The sequence below is a fragment of the Nicotiana tomentosiformis genome, chromosome 2 (assembly GCF_000390325.3).
Source record: "Nicotiana tomentosiformis chromosome 2, ASM39032v3, whole genome shotgun sequence".
NCBI lineage: Eukaryota > Viridiplantae > Streptophyta > Magnoliopsida > Solanales > Solanaceae > Nicotiana > Nicotiana tomentosiformis.
Genome location: NC_090813.1, coordinates 122915433 through 122925888, shown reverse-complemented (window position 1 = coordinate 122925888; position 10456 = coordinate 122915433). Strand labels below are relative to the sequence as shown.

General features: G+C 36.3%; 1 long non-coding RNA gene across 1 annotated transcript; it reads right to left on the bottom strand.

Annotated features, from left to right (window-relative positions):
• Positions 1-2740: 2740 nt before the first annotated feature.
• LOC104111686 (uncharacterized) lies at positions 2741-3753 on the bottom strand. Its single transcript, XR_011414201.1, has 2 exons — positions 3338-3753; positions 2741-2999 (listed from the first exon to the last, which is right to left on the bottom strand). It is a non-coding gene; the product is annotated as an uncharacterized lncRNA (long non-coding RNA).
• Between the last annotated feature and the right edge of the window lie 6703 nt (positions 3754-10456).

Below are 10456 nucleotides of genomic sequence, written 5' to 3'. Positions count from 1 at the left end.
GAAGAAGATTCTGGTCCAATCCCCCTCCCCCCCTCAAGTTGGAGGGATGAGAAAGCACACCCAGCTTGGAAACGGTTGAGCGGTGTAGAGGTCCAGAAAGAGGTTTAGTAAAGACATCTGCGAGCTGAGATGTCGAAGGAACAAACGATAAAGAGATCAAGCCGGCGAGGAACTATTGAAGGACGAAGTGACAATCAATTTCTACGTGCTTCGTCCGTTCATGGAAGACTGGGTTTTTTGCTATGTGAATAGCCGCCTGGCTATCAGAATGAAGAGAAACTGGCAAAGAGGGGGGAACTGAGAGATCTGTGAGAAGGCGTACAAGCCATGTGAGTTCTACAACGACCTTCTTCATAGATCGGTACTCGGCCTCTGCAGAAGATAGGGAGAGTGAAGATTGTTTCTTTGATTTTCATGAAACGGGGGATCCTCCGAGGTTGATGTAAAAGCCACTTATTGAGCAACGTGTCTCCGTACAAGACCCCCAATCTGAGTCACAAAAGGCGAGCAATTGAAAAGAGGGGTCTCAATTCATAAAGAGCCCAAGGCCCGGCGAAGATAGCAAATATCGGAGACATCGTAAGGCAACATCAAAATGAGGTCGATGCGGACTTTGCATATATTGGCTCAGATATTGAACGGCGAATGAGAGGTTAGGGCGAGTATGGGTTAAAAATTGAGCTTGCCCAATAGTCACCCGTAGATTGTTGGATCATGAAGAGGCTCACCAATATCGACACGAAGCTTGCAACTAGGGTCTAAAGGAGATGAAGCTGGACGTGAATCAAGGACACCAAATTCAGAAAGAAGGTCCAAGGTGAACTTCCTCTGACTGATAATTAGACCCTGTTTTTCTCGTAATATTTCCATTCCGAGAAAATAACTAGCCTCTCCAAGATCTTTAACTTTGAATTCTGAATTGAGAAATGCTTTTAGACTAGAAAGCTCTTTAAGATCATCACCCGTTAGAAGTATGTCATCTACATAAACAGCAACAATAGAAATTCCAAAAGTTGTCTTTTTGAAAAATAAGGAATAGTCGTTAAGAGAATGGGAATAGCCTTTGAAGTTGAGGGCACCAGTAAGTCTTGCGTACCACTGACGTGAAGCCTGTTTAAGTCCATGTAAGGACTTTTTTAGTCTGCAAACATGGTTAGTGGAGGGTGAAGTTATTCCTAGTGGAAATCTCATGTATACCTCATTGACATCTGATTGAAATAATTTCCAATTCATTTTGACTGCGACTGCTAAAATGCATCTAACAGTGGTCATTTTGACTACTGGACTAAAAGTCTCATTGTAATCGATTCCTTCCCTTTGTATGTCCCCTCGGATAACTAGTCGAGCCTTGAACCTTTCAATACTACAATCAGATCTATACTTAACCTTATAGACCCATTTACATAGTAAATGTTTCTTTCCTTTTGGTAATTCAACCATTTCCCAGGTTTGGTTGGCCTTCAAGGCTTGAAGTTCTGTAGCCATTGCATCCTGCCAATCGGGATGTAAAGCTGCCTGGGAGAAGCTTGTAGGTTCAATGATGTGAGAAATAGAGGTGAAAAGTGATTGATTTGTAGGAGAAAGGTCTGTGAAAGGTATGGTAGTAGGTGAGACTGGTGCTGCAAAACACAAATCTGTTAGAGCAGTCAAGTACACAGCATTGCACACATAATCTGCCAGATAAGATAGTGGATTATGGTCCCTAGTAGATCTCCTTAGTGTAGGTTGAAGGGGAATAGGAGATGGAGAAGAAGTGATCCTGGAGATAGGAGATAAAGTAGGAGCTGTTCTAGGTGATGCTATTAAAGGAGGGAGAGTAAGACTAAGACTGAATTCTGAAGAAGAAGAAGAAGAAGAAGGGTGATTAGTCTGGATGAAAGAGTGAGTTTGGTCGGATATAGTAAAAACTTCTTTAGGGAAAATGGGTGGTTCAGGTGTAGGAGAAGAAAAAGGGAATATATCCTCATAAAAAATTACATTTCTAGAAATGAAAATTGTTCTAGATTGAAGATCTAATAGTTTGTATCCTTTCTTCCCAAAGGGATATCCTAGAAATGTACATTTGACTGATCTAGATTGAAGTTTTGATTTGTGATGAGGTAAAGTAGAAGCATAACATAGGCAACCAAAATATTTCAAAAAATCATAAGATGGATGTTTTCCAAAAAGGACTTCAAAAGGTGTTTTGAAATTAAGCACTCTAGAAGGAAATCTATTGATTAAAAAGGTAGCAGTTAACAAACAATCACCCCAATACATAGTAGGGAGAGCAGACTGAAATAATAGAGCCCTACATGTCTCTAGAAGATGTTTGTACTTTCGTTCAACCACTCCATTTTGTTGTGGGGTAGCAACACAAGAAGTTTGATGAAGGATTCCATTAGAGGAGAAATTTTTGAAAAAATAGATATTGATCCTAATTCCAAGGCATTATCTGAATGAATGATTTTAACTTTTCTTGCAAACTGCCTTTCCACCATTGCTATGAAAGATTGCAAGACTGGAAAAGCATTGCTTTTTGTTCTTAAAAGATAAGTCCAAGTTCCTCTACTATAGTCATCTATTATAGTCAAGAAGTATCTATAATTATCATGAGTTGGTACCTTGTAGGGTCCCCAGATATCAACATGAATAAGTTAAAAAATTAAATTTGTGTTAATATTGCTTGAATGAAAAGGTAATTTTGTCTGCCTAGCTTGAGAACATATATCACAAGGAACATTAAACTTGGTTAGAGAAGGAAACTGAAAACTAGATATATTTTGCATACTAGATAGAGGCATATGCCCCAACCTTTTGTGCCATAGGCTTACATTAGAACTAAAAGAACAAGAAACTAAATGAGAGAAAAGATCTTTCCTAAGGTTATTACAAGCTGGATAAGACTGAAAAACTAATGGACTTCCATAAGCTAGTCCAGAACTTAGAGAAGCTGCATTAAGTAGATATAGGCATTCCTTCACTTCACCAATTACCACTGTCCTCTTCAGTGAAGGGCCCTGCAAGAATGTACCAAAAGATGAGAAAAGCAAGGTACATATGAGTTGTTGAGTGAGTTTGTGAACTGAAATTAGGTTAAATCTGAAATCTGGAACATATAACACATTGTGTAGGGTTAAATCTGGCAGAACATGCACACTACCAACTTGACTGACCTTAACTTTGTATGAATTTGGGAGATTAACATAGAGAGATTTGGTTAGAAATTTCACATTGAATAAAATGGAATATTCAAAAGTCATATGTTCTGAAACCCCTGAATCTATTATCCAGGAGGTAGAATTCATGTAAGGGAAACAGGAAAGACAATATAGGTTAGGAGCAGTGATTGTTTTACCAGCACAGTTGGCACTAGCATTTGCATCAGAAATTTGCTCACCCTGTTGGCCAACCTTCACCTGTTGAAGAAGCTGGTAGATCTGATTTAGCTGATCTTGAGTGATGACTTTGTCTGCTGCATGTCCCTCCAATATGTTGACTGACTGGGTTGTGTTTTCTTCATTCATGATTGCTGCATTGCTGTGAGGACCTGCTTGATACCTTTTGGATTTAGTGAACTTGAAAGTTGAGGGAAACCCAATGATTCTATAGCATTTGTCAATGGAATGTCCATGTTTCTTGCAATAGTTGCATATCAGGTTATGCTTCTTTCCTTCAAGAGTTGTTTTGATTTTTCCTTCTCTAGTAGCATATTTCTGAAAAGTGGTTTGCTAATTTTGTATCAGGAAAGCATTCTCGACTGGGTATTATGCAACATGAATTTCCCTTTGCTTCTCATCTTGAATGATAAGAGAGTAGGCTTGATTGACACTAGGAAGATGAGTAATTATCAGAATGTTACTCCTCACAGCTGAGTACGCATCATTAAGCCCCATGAGAAATTGGATGAGCCTACCATCTTGAAGGGATTTGAATGTTTTGGACTTGCCTCCACAATCACACTCACAGGTGCAGTGCACACAAGTATTCAAGGTATCTAACTCATCCCAAATCCTTTTCACCTTTGTATAATATCCTGCCACATCAGAGGTGTCTTGTACTAGATCACTCAACTCCTTTTGTAACTGATAAAGTTGAGCACCATTACATTGTCCAAATCTGACCTCAAGCTCTTTCCAAATATCATTTGCAGTTTTAGAATAAAGGATACTTTCAGCTATGTCATTAGACAGAGAGTTCAAAAGCCATGATATAACCATATCATTGCAACGATTCCACTGCTTGAAGTCAGTGGAAGAGGCATCACGTACAAAATAAGTTCCTTCGATAAAACTAAGTTTATTCTTGGCAGAGAGTACAATGACTATGGCTCTACGCCATTCTCTATATCCCTTTCCATCAAAGAGTGAGTTGACAAGAACCATGCCTGGTGAGTCAGATGGATGAAGATAATAGGGATCAGAGAAATCGATAAGTATAACAGTGGGTTGAGAGACTGTGTGAGCTGCAGAAACATTGGAGGAGTCATCTGTGAAATTTGTTGCCATTTGAAAAGAGAAAGAAAAAGATGGTAACTGGAACAAAAAATACAGATTAAGGTTTCAGATAGCTACTGCTCTGATACTATGTAGAAAATTAGAAGAAAGTTAGAACGATTCTTTCTTCTTGATATGCTAATGTTCTGTACAATGTGTATGTTTATACAAGTATTTAAAAAACAAGAAAGGACAACTACAACTATATTTAATTAGAAGTCCCTAATTCCTATATGTTTGCCTATAATCACATGTATTTGCCCATAACTCTAGTTGTAACTTGCATTTAGATAAGAAAGTTCTGGAAGATTTGAGTGTCTTTCAGCTATATCCAATATGCTACATTGAAGTGGATCGGATTTGAGCTGCAGTAATAGGCCCAGTTCTTTATTTGTATTGGGCTGCTGATTTATGTTTTGTGTATGTGGCCCAAATGTGTGTTGTGTCTGATAGTCCCATGTATGATAGGGTATGATCTTTTATTTTCTAGATCATTCGACAGACCACTTAGTGCTTTTTCTTTCTTCGTCTTCGACTGTATCGCCTCTTTCTTCCCCCTTAGAGTTTAGGTTGTGTGAAGAAGATTCTGGTCCAATATTTAGTGGTTTATAGTCCCATTCTAATTTTATACACGTAGAGCGTGTATTCGCCACAATATGAATATGAGGTCGGGAGTAAAGCCCTTCCCTGTGCAAAGTTGTTTCCAACAGTTGTTATTATCGAATTAATCACTGAAATCTTTGAAAAAGAAAAGAAGTCACGGAAATTATTATCCATTGGCTTTGCTTTTAGTTATGGTTTTTTTCTCCATTTACAGAAAGAAAGGTAGCAATATCCCACAAAGAACATGCCCCTTTGTACTTAATTGCTTCAAAGTACAAGAGTAATTAACATTTCCACTAGTATTAACATTCAAGTGTAGCCTTAATTGGAAACAGCCCATGTGGCAACAATTTGGATGGTCCATGTGGCAGCACATAGTACCAGTTTCCATTTTCTTTTTTTAATTCTTGAAGAGGTCTAATTCAGCTAATTAACTTATCCGAAATAAAGCACTCTGTAATGTGATGTCCTTTCAAGAACTCTTTTTTTCTTCTGGCTTGTCGAGATTTTGTCATTTGTTACTCGAAAATGCTCTAATAAATAGGCAGACGGAATTTCTATTTTTACATAAAACTTAAATAAACAATTCTGTCCAAAATTTTGATCTCTTTTTTTTAGGGGTATCTTCTCTATGGATCATCAACACGAAAAAAATATCTAAATTCGAGACCAAAATTTACTTTTGAAAAGCGAATAAATTAAAAAGAAAAGAAAGAGAAAGATCGAAAGTGTATGTGGCAATGAATTGTTTGCACTGTTGTTTATGACACAAATAAAGATATTAGTAGGAGTACTTCTTTTCGTTCTAAAAAAGGTAAAATTTAAAGTATATGGGTCAACACAACTATCTATCGGCATACGTTTGGATTAAAAATGAGTCGATTAATTCATATACCTAGTTATTTTCATCATCTTATTCTTTCACTATTTTCGCTTAGATCCCCGGCTTTAATTAAAAAATCAGAGTCAAATTAAAATAAAATTTAGACTAAGTAGTTGTAATCGTGTTACTCTTTTACGGATATAAGAATTACATATCTTATCAAGAAAATATTAACTTATGGCCACATAATAGAAAGAACAAACGAAAGAAAAAGGGGGAGAACGGTATTTGCCGAAAGTAGTATCGTTTCCAATGAAGTCTTGAAAGGAAATGTCAAGTTCTATACAGTTGTGAATAGGAAAATTAAGAAGGCAAGTGGATGATAAACATAGAGTTATATGAGTGGTTGAAGATTGATGCCATTATATATATCTAAAGGGAGGGTCAGGGTCCTAAAGAGGGGGTGGGTGCCCTAAGTTAGGAATCAGTCATGTAAGGAGGAAGATCCATTAATATTTTGGCCTAAACCATACTTCACACTGTAATAGGTCATAATTTGTCCCTTCTTGTCTTTCTTTGATAGCATTTTGAGTGGATAACAACTGTTTACACCTAATTCCACAATTCATCACTTTACTAGGACTAGACTGCTCAAAAGATACTTGAATTGGATTAATCCGCTATAACATTTGGTGTCTTTGAATTAATCTTAGAGTACTGTGGTATGGTTGAGATTAATAATAGGTTTGTTTTGAGAATGGAGTATTTTTGTTGTAGAGCTCATTATTACCGAATCTACTGACATAAATTTAAAAATGGACGCTATTTTTTAGAATATCCTCGGTCATTTCTAGCAGCAATGTAATTTAATTAATAAGAAATGAGAGATACTTTTGATCAATTCTCTCATATATATAAAAAAAAAAAAAAAGGAAGGGATCGAGAAAAGACGTATAGTGCACTCTGCCAGTCTTGATTTTGACATCCTCAGGGCTCTTTGTGCCGACTTAACTTCTTGTACTCTAAAGGACAAAACCTCGTATTTAAGGCGGAATATTCAACAGTGAATCATAGGTAATCAGTGCCTTCTCACTTCCCAAAGTAGATAAAGATGTAACAGTACGAGGTACGAGAGTAAATTTATAGAAAATCCAGTATACAGGGAAAAGCCTAATTTGTTCTGGAAAAAATTAAAATTTTCTTCAATTTCTTCTTTTTAACTTTTGAAAGGATTGTTCCTAATTTGTTAGATAGCTTTTCTTGTCCTCGCTGACCTATTGGTGACTGGTGAGTGTTCAGTTATGATTTGTTCGATTATCCTCCAATGAATGTGATCTTTTAGCATTGATAATTAAACTGATAATAATCTGTAGTAACTTGAGATGCATTATTATTAAGCTGGGACTTAATTGCCAGGGCATAATTTACAAGCAAACCAGGTCAAAGTCATGGATCCTTTAAGAGCAAAGTATGTCCTAATTTATACAAGCGTACCTGATTTTCTTAGGGAAAAGGTCCAAATTTAAGTCTCTACTTTTGAATATTGCACCATCTTTATACTATTCGGTCAAATTTATCCTTATCATCAGTAAACTTTTAAAAATTACGCTTCAATCAGGTAATCCAAAATCTCTCAAATCGCTTTTAATTAAATCATTTGTTATTCTTCTTGATCCACTATTTTCAGAAATTGAAAGTACTAAACTATTACAAATTATTCGTGAATATTTTTAATTTCCATTGCACCCACTTCTCTTCTTTAGATAATTGTTTTGGAATTGGTTTAAATATTTTATAATTTTTCAATCATATACACACTGCAAAATTCTGTAGGTCTATTTGTTATGCATTATATGCGTCTGCTCATCATGTATAAACATGTATATTCAAATATATTTTAAAATTATCTAATCAGTATAGAGTTCGGTCGACTAACTTAAGAGCGCACAATGCGTAGACATTTGATTAAAGTAAAGTTAAATTCGGACAATGCAAAATCTTAGAGAAACTTCGACTTCTCTCAATAATACTTGCAAAGTCGTCATACTTTTGGTGGAACGAAATCATTAAAGTTGGGGTGTTGTAAATACTTCTGAAATTTAGACAAACTACCTAATTTAGATTCTTCAATTTACTATACTTTATTTACTAAGTGTTGTATTATTTTAATATTTCTATCTCTTATTTCTTTTTTCCAATTAAGAAAGCATTTAAATGCCAACTATTTTAAAAATAGTGGATCAAGAAAAAGAATAAGTGACTTAACTAAAATAATTTGGGAGATTTTGGATCGGACTGAGGGGTAATTTTTAAAAGTTTCTTGATGGTAGGGTATGTTAGGATCGGGAACCCGGGTAGTGCGAAATTTAGCCAAATAACGGTATAATGACAATAACAAAGACAATGGAAGTTGATAATAACGGCAATTAAAGAATATAAAGAAGACACAAATTTAACGTAGTTCGGTCAAGGTAACCTACGTCCACAAGCAGAGAGGAGCAATTTCACTATACCAACAAGAGTACAAAAGAGAGTACAAAATTAGAGTAAATACTCTAATTAATCCCAAATACCCCAAGAGAATAACCTCACAAGATCACTCCAAAGAAAGGGTTCACACAAGTGTTTTCCAATACTCACTCTCTTACAAAATACTCTATAATGAAATAAAGGAGGAGAAAGAAAGACAAGAGTGAAAAGCTCTTGAATTGGTGTGTTTTCAAATGAAGAGAAACTCCTCTATTTATAGCAAGAAATTCTTGGCATAATAATGGATATTATATCATGGCAAATGTCATGATCCACAAATTTGTTATAATGGATATTATGTCATGGCAAATGTCATGAATCACAAATTTGTTATAATGGATATTATGTCATGGCAAATGTCATGAAAATTTGGCCATATTACAAATTCCCACCTTAGCCTAATTTCGGCTTAAATATAGTAAATTTGCTCCACCTTCTCCGCAAAAACCCCAATGGGCAAAATCATTCTTCATAAATGCCAATCAAGTTCAGGCAAAGCTTGAACTTGGACACTGGAAGAGGTTTTGTGAACATGTCAGCAGGATTGTCTCTAGTGTTGATCTTCTAAACAGAGACTTTTCTTTCAGCAATGGTTTCTCGGATGAAATAATACTTTATATCAATGTGCTTCGTCCTCTCATGATACATTTGATCTTTCGTCAAGTGAATGGCACTTTGACTATAACAGAAAATGGTAATACCACTTTGGTGTAAACTGAGTTCCGCAAATAGACCCTTTAACCATAAAGCTTCTTTGATCGCCTCGGTCACTGCCATATATTATGCTTCGGTAGTAGATAAAGCTACTACATGTTGTAATGTAGCTTTCCAACTAATAGTGCAACCACCGATGCAAAACACATAGCCTGTCAGTGATCTTCTTTTGTCAGGATCACCTGCATAATCTGAGTCTACAAAACCAACCAAAGTGTTAGTATTTCTCCCAAACTTCAAACATGTATTTGAAGTACCTCGCAAGTATCTGAGAATCCATTTCACAGCATGCCAATGTGCTTTACCAGGGCAAGCCATATACCGGCTTACCACACTCACTGCTTATGAAATGTCTGGACGTGTACAAACTATTGCATACATAATACTGCCGACTGCACTGGAATAAGGAACCTGTGCCATGTGCTTCTCTTCTTCCTCTGACTGCGGGGACTAGGCAGCTGATAACTTAAAATGAGCAGCAAGAGGAGTACTAACTGGTTTAGCATCTTTCATGCCAAACCTCTCCAAGACTTTCTCCAAGTACTTCTTCTGGGTCAGAAATAGCCTGTTGGCTTTTCGATCTCTTTTGATCTCCATGCCAAGGATTTTCTTAGCTGCTCCCAAATCTTTCATCTCAAATTCACTTTTCAGCTGACTTTTCAAGTTGTGAATTTCTGTTAAATCCTTAGCAGCAATGAGCATGTCATCAAAATATAATAATAGGTACACAAATGAACCATCATTTAACTTCCGAAAGTAAACACAACTATCATACATGCTCCTCGAATAACCATGACCCAACATAAAGGAATCAAACTTTTTATACCATTGTCTTGGTGACTGCTTTAATTCGTACAAGGATTTCTTCAACAAGCAAACATGATCTTCTTTTCCTTAAATTTCAAATCCTTCGGGTTGACGCATGTATATTTGTTCCTCAAGTTCGCCATGTAAGAAACCTGTCTTAACATTAAGTTGTTCTAATTCCAAATCATACATGGCAACGAAGGCAAGCAAGACACGAATAGAGCTATGTTTAACAACAGGTGAGAAAATATCATTAAAATCAACTCCTTGTACCTGACTATAGCCCTTTGCAACTAATCATGCCTTATACCTCGCATCTTCAACCCCTGGAATGCCATCCTTTTTCTTGAAGACCCATTTGCAACCAACAATTCTTTTTCCTAATGGCGGCTTCACAAGAGACCAAGTACCATTCTTGTGGAGAAACTCAATTTCTTCATTCATTGCAATCAGCCACTTGGCTGAGTCAGCACCAGAAATTGCTTCTAAGTATTTTGATGGTTCT